Genomic DNA, 13,045 nt, shown 5'->3' on the forward strand with positions numbered 1-13,045 from the left:
TATAGAGGACTTGTATGAACATTTGTTTGCTAGGAGCTTTCCTGGTTTAATGTACCCACTTCTTTGTCAAACGCATCTATAGTGTTCAAGCAGTAGACAAGGAGTCAAAAAAATAAATATCTACAAAACCTGTGCACAGATAGAAATTCGTCTTGTAAACTGCCAGTTTTTCACCCCTGAAAGGATGTGTTTATTTATGAATCTATTCAAAATAGATTAATAGATTCCTCATTTAAACTCTCATAGTACTCATTCTGCCTCTTAACTATTTGCTGAGGTGTGAATGGGGTTACTGGAATTAAAAAAGGCTATCCAAGCACCCAGGGAACACCAGCAGGAATGTTTGAATATTCCATTTAATTATCAAGATATTTAGGGAGTTTTTTAAACCCTAGAATTAGATAATGTAACTTTTTAGAAGAGATGATATGCTTAGGATAAAAATGTTTTATGTGGAATGTTTGCCTCTGTGCACTCAGCACCACCAAAATCATGTTTACTTGAATGCCGAACTTTACTTGGCATTTGCAAAATGCTGATACCACCTTTAGTATTTTCCTTACATTATAATCTCACTGCAAAATAACATATTAAATATATCATTAATAGATTTATTAATATTTATATAGTAAATGTGACACATACAAATTATTAAAGAAATTTTGGAAAATAAGGACAGTTGTCTTCACTATAGACAGTAGCAAGAAGCTGTAAAATGATCATGCTAACTGAAGCTGTGCTGTGATCTTAATGAGAGGAACAGTTGTGATTGTTCTGTGACTTCACATGAAATTTTTATTGCCAGTTGTACATGTATAAATAAAGGAATACAGCAATTCTGATATTTTTTTAGTACACCATAATTGGAAACATAAGAGGCATTGAGAATTAAAGTGTTTATTTTTGGAAAAAATATGTATCAAGTGTAGTTTTTAAACAGTGTTCCCCTCTTATTGAGTATCCAACACGGAATAGGTATCTTTTCTATGCCTTGGATGATCATAATAATCCTCTGTGATTGTAGGTCAGGTCCAACATAAACCTTTGCACTTCCAATGTCACAAACTATTTATGAGAATTCCTTTAAGATTAATGATTTGCAGGCATCACTCTTCCTGACACATTTTTGTTGTTATTGTTACAACCACTTTTCTCATTCACCTTCACTTAATTCCTCTAGCTGTATATCTATAGTGCCTAAAATGGCAGCAGTGTTAACATTCCCACAGTCAGTATTTTTTCTGTAACTCCATGTATTTCCAATGTAAATGTGTCACTTTTTTTTCCTGTGATTATTTTTGTTGGCCAATTTCCTCTTTCAATTATTCATTTTTGAAAATGGTCCCCTGGGCCTAGCCAGGGAGACAAAGAAGGTATACAACTATGTGCTTTGCTGTCTGGCATGAACTGAGGAACACGTGCACAGTGAATAACCACTGTATTTGAAAGGAATGATGTGACTGGTCAGGATGTATATCTATTATTACATAGTATTTGAAGATTAAGGAATAGCAGCAAAGTTTGTATTTTATACACACAGCTAATATATATTGGTAATTGAAATTTGACCCATATTGTTGGGGGATTTATACTATTTAATTAAACCATGTTAACTGAAATTTATCCATATTGGAATTGTGCAGGGCAAGGATTGCCTGTACTAAAAGCGTAGTTTTTATTCTACTACCTAGAAAGACTACTAAATTTTGTTGCATTTCAATAATTTTTTGGTGCATAAACTTTTTTATGCAGATGTCATCATCCTGCTTTTACAAATTTGAATTTTTTTTTGTTTAAGTATTAAGGTACAGTAGAGGGCCTGCCAAGTGGCTCGTTGGTTAAGAGCTTGCTCAAAAGTGTGAGCTCTGAGCAACAGCAGTTCAAGTCCCGGCCTGAGCTGAGCTGCTGCTGAGCTGCTAACAGGTGGCAGATGGCTCAGTTAAATAAAAAAAAAAGGTACACTAGATTGGTCCTGAATTATTTTAATGATGCTGATTTTGAAAGTCACATAGAAGTCAATTATTTTACATTATATTGATTTTTGTAAAGCTTTTGACACAGAGGTCTTACAGCGATAAGAAGGCCTCATGAATGGAGAAGAAGGGAAGAGAGACTATTAAAAGAAAGAGGGACACAGACACAAAGAACATTGAAAGAGAAAGAAGGACCGATTCCAAGGCATCAACCTTATCTCCTCTAGTTGTAGAAAAAGGTAAAAGAGAAAAGGGTGTTCTCATATGCAATGTGAACATTTTATGTAGTTAAGTGATGCTCTGAGATTGATCAACATGCTCAAATTGAAGCCACACAATGCTTCTTCAGAATGAAGTGCCTTGATTTCAACATTATGAAGAAAATTAGGAGGGAAGAAAAGACATAAACATTGAGCACTCCTATAAAAGCAGCATCCCGTTACTTTTAAATTCCTACTGTTAGTACAGTTGGCTTTATAGCCAAATCAGTGGTTGAGCAGGGGTTAGATTGTGACCTTTGAAAGAAGAAATCAGCAGATGATCACCAAGGGCTTGTTAATGGGGCCACGTCTATCCTTTCTCTCACCTTCCCATTGGTTGGAGCACATCATCATGTAGACTTTTAGGGTGCATAAATGGACAATTCCAGAATTTATACATGAAACTTTGTTCTCTTTTGCACGTAAACATCAACTTTGCATGGAAAAAATTTTAGTCCCACCCTTTTTCCTATCAAAACTTTGTGGACATTTCTCCCATATTTTCTGGCATGTTTAGTTGGTAAGAAAAAAATCTGAAATTGGCCTGATTATTTTTCTTGGTATGTAAATTACATCTGGTATCTCAGTATGCAGGATTTTTCCTCTAACTTTGAGACTTAATAACTTCACCATTTTATTTATTAATATTGTTCAATTTTCAATGATAGTATCATGTCTACAGTGAGCCTCTTTATTCCACAGATTCAGACACTTAATTTTCATTATATCTTTCAATGAAATATCTGCTCAATTTTTATCTGTTTTTTTAACCTTTATTTATTTAGGAATATCAATGATGGTCATGTTGACTCACTATGGTTTGCGAATCTATTGCTATTATTTTACCCACAACTGGTATCTTCTTTTCATCCCTCTTCACTACGTTTTGGGGGATTTTCTCGAGCCCACTTTCCACATCACAGATAGAGAATTTTACAGGGTTGATTCAGATCTTGACTCTTTGCAATGCCATTTTAATAATGTACAGTGACATTGTCTCTTTCAATTCTTAGCTCTGTCACCTTCAATTACATCTACATCTTTTATATTGCTTCCTTATCTTACTGCATCATTTCATAATACTTTTTTTAATTTTTAAAATTATGAGCTTTTTCCTAAAATTTTTCTAACATAAATGTTTTTGTAAAATTGTATCATTTCTCTATTTCATTTTATGTCTATTTTCTTCTTATCATTAAGAAAATATTGCATAAAGTCTAAAAAGTATTTTCTTTCATTTTTTGTTTACTTATCTTTGGATGATCTTTTCTATATAGTCCTGTTTCATTCCCCCTTTTCCTCTCTCTCACTCTTGCTCCATCTGTCTCTAAGCATCATTATAATTCTTACACCAAAGAACTTAAGCTGAAAGGGAATAGGTGAGTTTGTGATGGTAAACGCTTATTTTTTGAGCTTCTCAGCAAAGTTTAGGGTGAAATTTGTGTCAGAAAGGGGGGCAGATAATGTAGGAAATGACTTAGAAATTTGACCACTTACAGGGATGACATTTTATCTGAAAATATTTTGTAATTATTAAAAACTGTACATCAAGACAGAACCCTGCTATGTTAAAAGCACATTCTCTTTCTCTACTCTAGTTTGAGGATGAATATTTTCTCGTTTTAGTTTGTGATTCTACTTTGAGATGTTCCACAGACTTTCATTAGAAGTAGAGTTAGAAATAAGCTTCTGAGTTTGGTTAAATAGGGCCAAACCTACCTTTCCTTCTTATGGTCATATTTTCTGCTGTTTGTCCAAATTTATAAAATTGGTTTCTTAGAGATTGTTCTCTATCATTTTGATATTTGCTGCACCCTCTGGCCCTTAGGTGGTTTTCTTCTATTTCATGGTAGAATGAAATTGTGCCACTATTCAAAACTATTTCCAAGAAAACACATGGCAGGGCATGAAGCCAATGTTTCCCTACCAATCTTACCTCTAGAGTGGTTACTCGGCAGGTAAATGGGGATTCTAATTGGCACCATATACAAATTCCTTTGCCATCCTCTGCCCCCAAACTTAGGGATATTGGTGAGTTTTCTATAAAGTCTTGTAATAATAATTTGAAATCATTCACCACACTGCTTGGAAAGGTAGTTTTGTCTCAACTTCCAGTGTTATTTTTTTACTTAATCCTACTCTCTTTCCCATGCTTTTTGTAATGTTTTTGAGAAATAATTTTTAAAACTTGTGAGATGAATCTAATGTGTACGTTTCTGAAGTTTTCTCTTTCTTGCCATTTGTTTTATGTCCTTGACTAAATTCCTTTATGCTAATTTTAACTCAGCCAGGATAAAAAAAGGTAATAGACAAAGACAATCATATTCCCACTCAATTCCCAATCATTCAGTGTTCTTTAAAAGTTCCTCATTCTCCATAAGATAAAGCCCAAATTCATAATATGGCAAATGAGTGCCTGTTTATTTCCTAGTTTTATCTCTTACTTCCCATACCTGGGAATTTGAGCTGCAGGTATATTGACATATAATTGCGGTTCTGTTATATGCCATAATTCCTCTTAATTCCCTGTCTTTGAAAATCCACTCCCTTCTTCCTTCTTGCTCCTCTGCTTTACTCCTAAATATCTGATGACACTCAGTTACTCACTGTATCCTCCTGGTAGCTTTTACTAACACCTCCCTACACACATAAATATATACTCTCCTCACATAAATATATACAGATACACAAAAGCACAGACACACACACACGTGCACAGGCACCAGTGTGCACATCTGTCATTATGTCTGTAAGTGTGAATTGATATTATCTGCTTATTTCCCTGTTTCGAATAATAAACTCTATGCTAACTGGCCTAATGCTTGACCCATAATTAAATACACAGTTTTTTCTGAATAAGTGAAATGGTTCATTACTTATCAATTTATCAGAAATCATTCTATATCTTTGTATATTTTTAGCTTATCTCAACATTAAGAATACCTTACATTACTACCTGTGATATGAAGTACTTATATATAGTTTATAGTTCACCTGAAACAACTCTCAGCATGTTCTTTTCATACGTTCTATTTCCAGTTCTCCAGAATCTAGAGAACAATGTCATCTTCACTTTATTCATATCCTTGGTGACTTTATAATCTTTCATTATTTTACCTCTTTAAATAAATATTGTAACAGTTTGCACTATTCAGGATTTGCTCTATACGGCATTTCTCATCTACTTCACTTTTGTTCTTTCTTTCTCTTCATCTTTAACAGCTTTTACCAGGCTTCAGGATGGGGTACAAATCAATATTTCATGTATAAAAATACCCTGGTTTCTTATGTATATAGGGATAAGAGAATAATTATATCTTATTTTCAAAAAATTTAATTTACCTGCATGGAATATCATCTTAAATCTCTCTACAGCAATAAATTGGGTAAATATTTTCCAAAAGTAATTTTCAATGATTCTAAATCTGCTTTTCCTAAGTTATAACTAAAAGTTCAGGGCCTGTTTTCTTGTAAATTTAGTTGAGGTTATTTTTCGAAGTATCTTATCTACGTTGAAGTTCATCTGCCACTTTTCGGGCCGTAGTCAATATGAAAAGATTTCCTTGTAGTTTATTCTTATCAGCTTGGCATTTCACTAACTGGAAGAACATATTGTTGTTTTTAACTTTGCTATTTCACTATTTAGTCCCTTGTCATTAAATTAAAATGTTTGACAAAAAGTAGATTCATTCAGCCATCTATTTAAGTAGACTAAAAGATTCTATGGAATACACTGTCAAAAATGTAGGCTTGGGGAACACGGATTTTTTTTTTTTAAAGAGATAGCAGTGTTTAGCTTGTTAGTAATCAGTAACTAAAGCCAGATAAAGTATTTTAATCTAGCTTGTTATTAAACAGTTTGTATTCCACCTAGTAACCTAGTTTCTGTGTTCAGTTATGGGTATAGTGATATCACTAGTAGATTTGTCAAGTAAATGACAACACTGTTATTGGGCCAATGGACCTTGCTTTTAGAGCCATGGAGCACTTACAGTGAAAAGCATATTTAATTCTAAGTGTTAATTATGCCTTTAATTCCAGAATTGTCAAAAAGAGTACATTCTAAAAGACCTAGTTGAATCTAAACTTTTTCAGGGTTTAGCTACAGAAAAGTTGAGTGTAGGTTTGAGAGTCATATGTTTGCTTCCTCATTTCTAGGGCTGCTGTGTTTTATTTTCTTATGGTTCACTTTCAGCTCAAAAATTTCCATTTGAACTTCACCCTCAGTTATAGGAAATATTACTTATAATTCTGGCAATTATTTTTTGTCATATTTGCCAGTAAAATGCAGACTTACAACTTAAATAATGGCTCATACCATTCATACTCTATGGGATTCCTCTGAAACCATGTTCATATGTCCTTGACCAATGGAGAGTGGGCCCCAGTGAGTCCATGCTCCTTTCTTTGGTACCTTGAGCTAAATAATGCTGATTTGATTCTTCTACATGAATCCTCATAGGACCCCTAAGAGTTCAAGTCCTTTCTGCCCACAGTGATGATGCATTTAATGATCCACCATCATTTAGGCTTTTTTCTTTCCCTGCTTCATACTTCTAGGTTTCCTTTATTTCTCATATAAGAAAACAGACCACTGGTATTCAGGTCCTTGGCTCAAGTTCTACTCTTTAGGAAGAATCAAGGATAGAAATTTTTTGTTTCTTCAGTTTTTTAAAATTTGTAATATGAAAAATATTGAAGGCGTTAACCTGGAGGAAAAGCCCTTTTCTACCCATCCCCATTTATTCAATTAAACCTTCCATTTCAAGCCTGGAGGTTTTGAAAAGGTTATTTAAAAAGGCGAAAACTAAGTTCTTTATAAGACCCTTAACCTCCCCTTATGTTTATGTATTTTCCATCTCATTTGTGGCAACTCTCCTTCCAATTGTTTGGGGAAAAATAAAAAGTAGACTCTCCCCTTTCTCTCAAACACTACATTTACTCCCTCTGACAATGCTGTCTGCTCCACTTTCAGAAGATACCGAGTTTGCGACCACCTCTTACTTCTCCCTGCTCATGTTACCTCTCGCATGGATTTCTGTGATAGCCCGCCCAGGTAGTCTTCCTGCTTGCAGATCTCTTCTCCTTAATCTGAATTCAGAATAGCTGCTAGAGCAGTTGTAAAAGAACTTGCCGGATCTGGTCATCTTGCTCAAAATCTTACCTCATTTCTCATCTCACTCAGATTAAACGCCAAAGTTTGTATAATAGCCTATTGATGCTAAATAAAGCATTTGGATTTACTATGTTCTACTGTCACCCTTTCTTACCACCCCATCTGTACTGGCCTCTTCATTATTCCTTGAGCAGGCCCACTAGCTCCCCTCGAGTATTATATTTTTGCCTTTACTCTTGCTGCTCTCTGCCTGGAATGTTTGACCCTAAGAGATAGAGTTAGTCAAACATTCACTCACTTTCTTCAAGGTCTTAATGCAAATATAACATACTTAGTAAGGCCACTCTATGTATAACTGTTACACGGTGGCACTAATTACCCTCTTTTACTGTTTAATTTCCCCTCAGCCCTTAGCATTACATGTTTTGCTCTGTATTTTACTTAATGATTTGGCATGGTGTCTGTGTGTCCTCACAAATATAAGCTGAATGAGAGGAGAGGTGTTTTTTGGTTTTTTTTCTTCCTGCTTTATTCACTGCTTTATCTCCCCTGTCTGCTACCCATGAGTCTAAAAAACCGCCTGGTACACAGATGTCTATAGCATCTGTTAAATTAATAAATAATAAAATAAATTTTAATAAGATTTGAACTTTTCTTTCCTCCAGTTTTATTGAGCATATCCTACCTGTGGCAAGTGAATTCAGTTTTTGTATGTAAACCAATCTCTTATTTATTTTATATTATTGATTTGTCTTTATTTTATATCTACATGTAAATACAAATATAGATATTTAAAACAAATAAACATGGAATTATCTGAACCTCAGAGAGAAAGAGAGGGAGAGAGGGTTTTCATTATCATTCAGTATAAACTATTTCCTAATTTGCATTATGATACCTTCTTTGACTGATTTTGTATTTAGAAGCATGTGACTAAATTTTCAAACATTTAGGACATTTTCAGCTGTTTTGTTGTTTTCTACACTAATGGTAATTACAGAATGTGCTGTCTGTGGCTTAAAATTTTGAGATTTGCTGAAATCTGTTTCTGGGCCAGTATATGGTCATTTTGGAAAAATATTCCACGAGAATTTCAAAAGTGTGTTCTGTAGTTTTGGAGTGGTCATTGTTGTATGTTAATATGAGTAAGGTCTTGTTTGATAGTCCTAATGTTCAAATCTTCTATATAGTTACTGTATTTCTATTTATGTTAAAACTTTCCTATAAAGATTTTGAATATATCAATTTCTCTGTTTACTTTTGATGGTTTTGGCTAAATATACTGTGAGACTATGTTATGGGTAAATTCAAACTTAGAGCTGTTATATCATTTTGGTGGTGTTAACATTTTGTGTTTATTGCATAACCATCTTCAATTCTAATAATACTTAATAATTTTGAAATTCTTACGTGTTAGTGTAGCTATAACAGCTTTGACTTGGTGTTTGTTTCTAAAGAGTATTTTTCTTTCATTTTCTTTATTTTATAGGAAATAATATTTCCTATCATTTATTTTCATCTTATGTCCTTATAAGAGATGCACATTTAATATAAGTATGATACATTTTTTAAATATTCCGTTTTGGCAGTTTGTGCCATTAAATTGGGTATTTTTTTATGAGTACATTTAACTTTATTACTGACATATATTGTGTTTTTTTATTCTACACGGTCAATTAATTTAGATTTTTTTACATATTTACCTTTCCCATTGCTCTTAATTTTCCCTGTAAGTCTGTGCTTCTGTCTAATATCAGTTTCCATTGCTGAAGAATTTCCTTCGGAAAATGCTTATTTCATCTTCAATCTTGAAGGATAGTTTCTTTTGCTGTATATTGCTATGTTTTTCATTTTGACAGTATAATTCAGTTACTTCAGTTTTTCATTGTTTCTATGAAGAAATCAAATGTCAGTCTTTTTGCCTCTCCTGTGAAAACTGTGTGTTTTCTCTCCATCTTTGTTGCTTTCGAGATTTTTAATTTTCAGAAGTTTTATTATGTTTTGCCTGTGGTATATTTTAGTAATTTTTATTTTTGGGGGGCTATATAGCACTTTTAATATCTGTTCTAAGGTCTTTAGGCAACTTGAGAGAATCCTATGTCATTATCTGTTCAGGTAATGGTTATTATTTGTTTTCCTTTCCTTTTTTTTTTTTTTTTACCATTTCTTCTGAGAATCAAATCAGTCATGTAACATTTTTTATAGTGTTCCCTGTGCATAGCCCTAATCTCTCCCCCACCCCCCTCCCTCCTCTGCATTTTCTATCTTTTGTTTCTCATGATTTATTCTGGATATTTTCTTCCAAACCAATTTTGAATGTGTTAGCTATTTCCTAAATTGTGCCTAATATGCTGCTAAAACTATTTGTTGAGTTCTTACTTTCAGTTGTGATACATGAGATTTTCCATCTTGTTTTTTCCTCTTCTTGTTTTTAAGTCCTTGAATATATTAATCATAGTTATACTAAAGCCCATGGTTAATAGCTTCATTATTTGAGTCTCTTTCTTTTATTATCATTTTTTCTATTTGGGTTTCCTGTCGAAATTTGAAATCTTGTACATCTGGTTATTTTTTGATTGAACAGCAGGCATTTTAAATGAAAAATAAAAATAAAAAAGCAAAGATAATGTCATTTTCCTCAGAAAGAGTTTACAATTATCCCTGTTAGGCAACTGGACTAGGGTCTCCAGGCAGCTAAAATCATTTTAATCTTACTAGGGATTGAGTGTGATGAAATGGAATTTTGATGGCTGATCTATGTTTATATTAAGGTATAGGATAGACCTTTGGGATCCCAGATAAAGCCTGGGATATATAACGGGACTCATGTTCTTTGATAGGCTCTGAAACCCATAGCACAATGCCAACAGTCTGCTGAAAATTCTGCTCAGCTTCTCAGCCTCTCAGGCACAGCTTTCAAAATTAGATTCCAGGAAAAAGAAAACGCAGTTTCAGGTTCTGAGCTGATGTCTCGAGGCTTCTCTTCTCTGTAATACCCTGTGCTACAAACCCTCTCTTCACTGGTAACAATTCAATGTCTACAAGCAAGTTTTTTTCCATATGCTTTCAGAGAAAAGTCTGAGCCAAAGAATCTTCTTCTATTAATACTAGAAGTGGAACAAACATGTTTTTATTTTAAGTATTACCATTTTATGAGTTCTAACCAATATGTCATCACTGTTATTATAATTTTTCTTTTTCTAATCATCATAATTATTATTCTTTTATCCAGTAATGTAAGCTATCAACTGGTAGCAGTTATCAGGCGATTTATTCATGTTAGAAAGCTTTGATCTAAGGAACCTAGTAATTATTTTTAATTTAACTATTTAGGTACAACTGCTAAAACCCTTTATACCATTTGTTTTTTGCAATTCTGCGTTAGAGTACTTTGGTTTTCTTACTAAATTTCTCATAGTGAGGGACATACTGCTTCTTATACAGTAGACATACAGGAAAGTTGTTTTGAGTGAACTAATAAATTTGTTAAAATCTAATGAATCTAGTCAATAATTAAACTTTAAAGGGAACATAGGAGCTAACATTTGCTTCAGTATTTCCAGACTATTTTACCTGTCCATGGTGTATTATGAGTAATTTCGCACTAAGAATTAGCCATTATTAGAGGAGTCTATGGTCTGATAGTTGCCCTCCTAATTTCTGCTTGTGATTAGCAATTTGCTACAGTCAGCAAAATATATTATAATTGATATTGATAATTCTATTCATCATGTATTGGTTAAAAAGTAAACAAGAATTCTCTTCTCCTTTCCATTTCTTTCCTTACATAATGGTCTGTAACTAACTCCGAACAAAAATGTTTTATCTGGGCTCCAAATAACGTATAAAAAACGTGTTTGCATATTGAGCTATTTATATTTTGGATGATAATTTCAGATCCTTGATTTAAAAAACAAAGATATTCACAGAGGAAATAGTTTCTGAAAGTTTATACTGGTACCCTGCAGAGTCCTATCAAATTCTAAGTAACCATATGTCTTCAAATTCCCCAATATGCTACTATTCATTCTCATAACTTATGATCTGTGTCTCTAAAGGGAAAATTTGGAAATTAAACTTCCTGGAGAATTTTTTTTTCTGATAATTATTAAGACATGATGAGACATGCTCTATTGGTAAATTGATAAATAACACTGAAGTTCAGGTTGATTTTCTACTTTTAGAATGTTTATCTTGTTTTTTTATCTTTTCACTCAAACCCCAACAACATTTATACATTTGTCAATATGAGAAATGATGGGTAATACAAGTGCTCTTAAGAGAAATTATATTTATTTTTAAGCAGATGTCTTTTGGTTTATTCATATTTATGTTTTTACCAACATAACTTTTTTTTTTTCCTTTTCTAACTTAGGCTAAGTTATTCTGATCTCTAGAACACATCAAATTCTTAGTGGTTTACAACGAATGTTATATTGCACTGCTAAAGGCAGCAATGCATTTTCTATCATGCACAAATAAATGTCATCCCATTTCCCCTCTCACACTATACAGAACTTCCCCCTAGAGAATTAATGATAGCACTCAGTCCTAAGTTTGCAACAACTAGGTGGGTTACTGAGGTTGGGAAAAACACTTATAAGTGAAACACTAATTGGTAGAGAATGATCTAAAGTGATAACTAGTGTAGCGCCCACTACTCAAAGAGACAAACAATCTATTATTTCCACTTCATAATCCAAAAAGCTGTGAAAAACAACCTGATTTGCGCAAATTTGGTGGCAAAACTTGGCCTGAATTTATTTGAGACTACTTATTGTTCTTTATTTACGCATATTTATTCACATTTATCTACTCATAAATAGCCTTACTTTTCTTTATATAATTTGTTTGATTACATGTGTCTACACAGGGGTGTAACATAATTAATAGCCTATATATCAGATCACAGTTCTAAAATCTGAAAAATCTAGAATTCCAAAAAAGATTTGATCATGTGCATTTTGGGTAAGAAGTAGTGCACTTGAATTTACTGAACGTTGTTTTAAAATCTACATTTTAATATCTGCATTGTGGGACCCATGTGGTCATACAAACTCCATCCCACTATGGTGAGCAACATAGAGAGAGTACAATGTCTGACTGAATGATATACATCTCAGGAGTACACAATGTAAAGGGTTTTGAAGGAATAGGACAGGAGTAATTCAAATTCTAGAGATCCAGCAGGGCAGATGTTAAAAAAGCAGAGATCATTGCATTTGACAAGGTGAAAGGACTAGATCTAATGCCAATAATTTGATGGTAGTTTGTTAAAAGAAAAAAATGGAGCAGCTGATGGATGGACTGGGCTCCTTCAAGGTTAGATGCTGACATGTTTGTATTAGAGAGTATGAAACAAATGAGAACATTTTTAAAAAAAATAATGAAGAATATTCTTACTGTGTCGTCCTCTTCATGCCAACACCACAATTTCTTTAGTATTCTCTCAACTTGAGTCAATTCTTATTATGTCTTGTGTTATCAGAAATATTCCTTACAACATACATTAATTATCCCTTGGTTATTTGACGGAATAAATATTAAGCTTAAAAAGTTATATTGTGGGCCGGCCGAGTGGCGCGATGGTTAAGAACTCGCTTGGGATGCCAGAGGGCCCTGGTTCGGATCCCACATATGAGGGCCAGTGACACTGCCCTCCACAGCTGAGATGCTGAACGACAGCTCAACCTGGA

This window comes from Hipposideros armiger, unplaced genomic scaffold, assembly GCF_001890085.2.
Source record: "Hipposideros armiger isolate ML-2016 unplaced genomic scaffold, ASM189008v1 scaffold_142, whole genome shotgun sequence".
Classification (NCBI taxonomy): domain Eukaryota; kingdom Metazoa; phylum Chordata; class Mammalia; order Chiroptera; family Hipposideridae; genus Hipposideros; species Hipposideros armiger.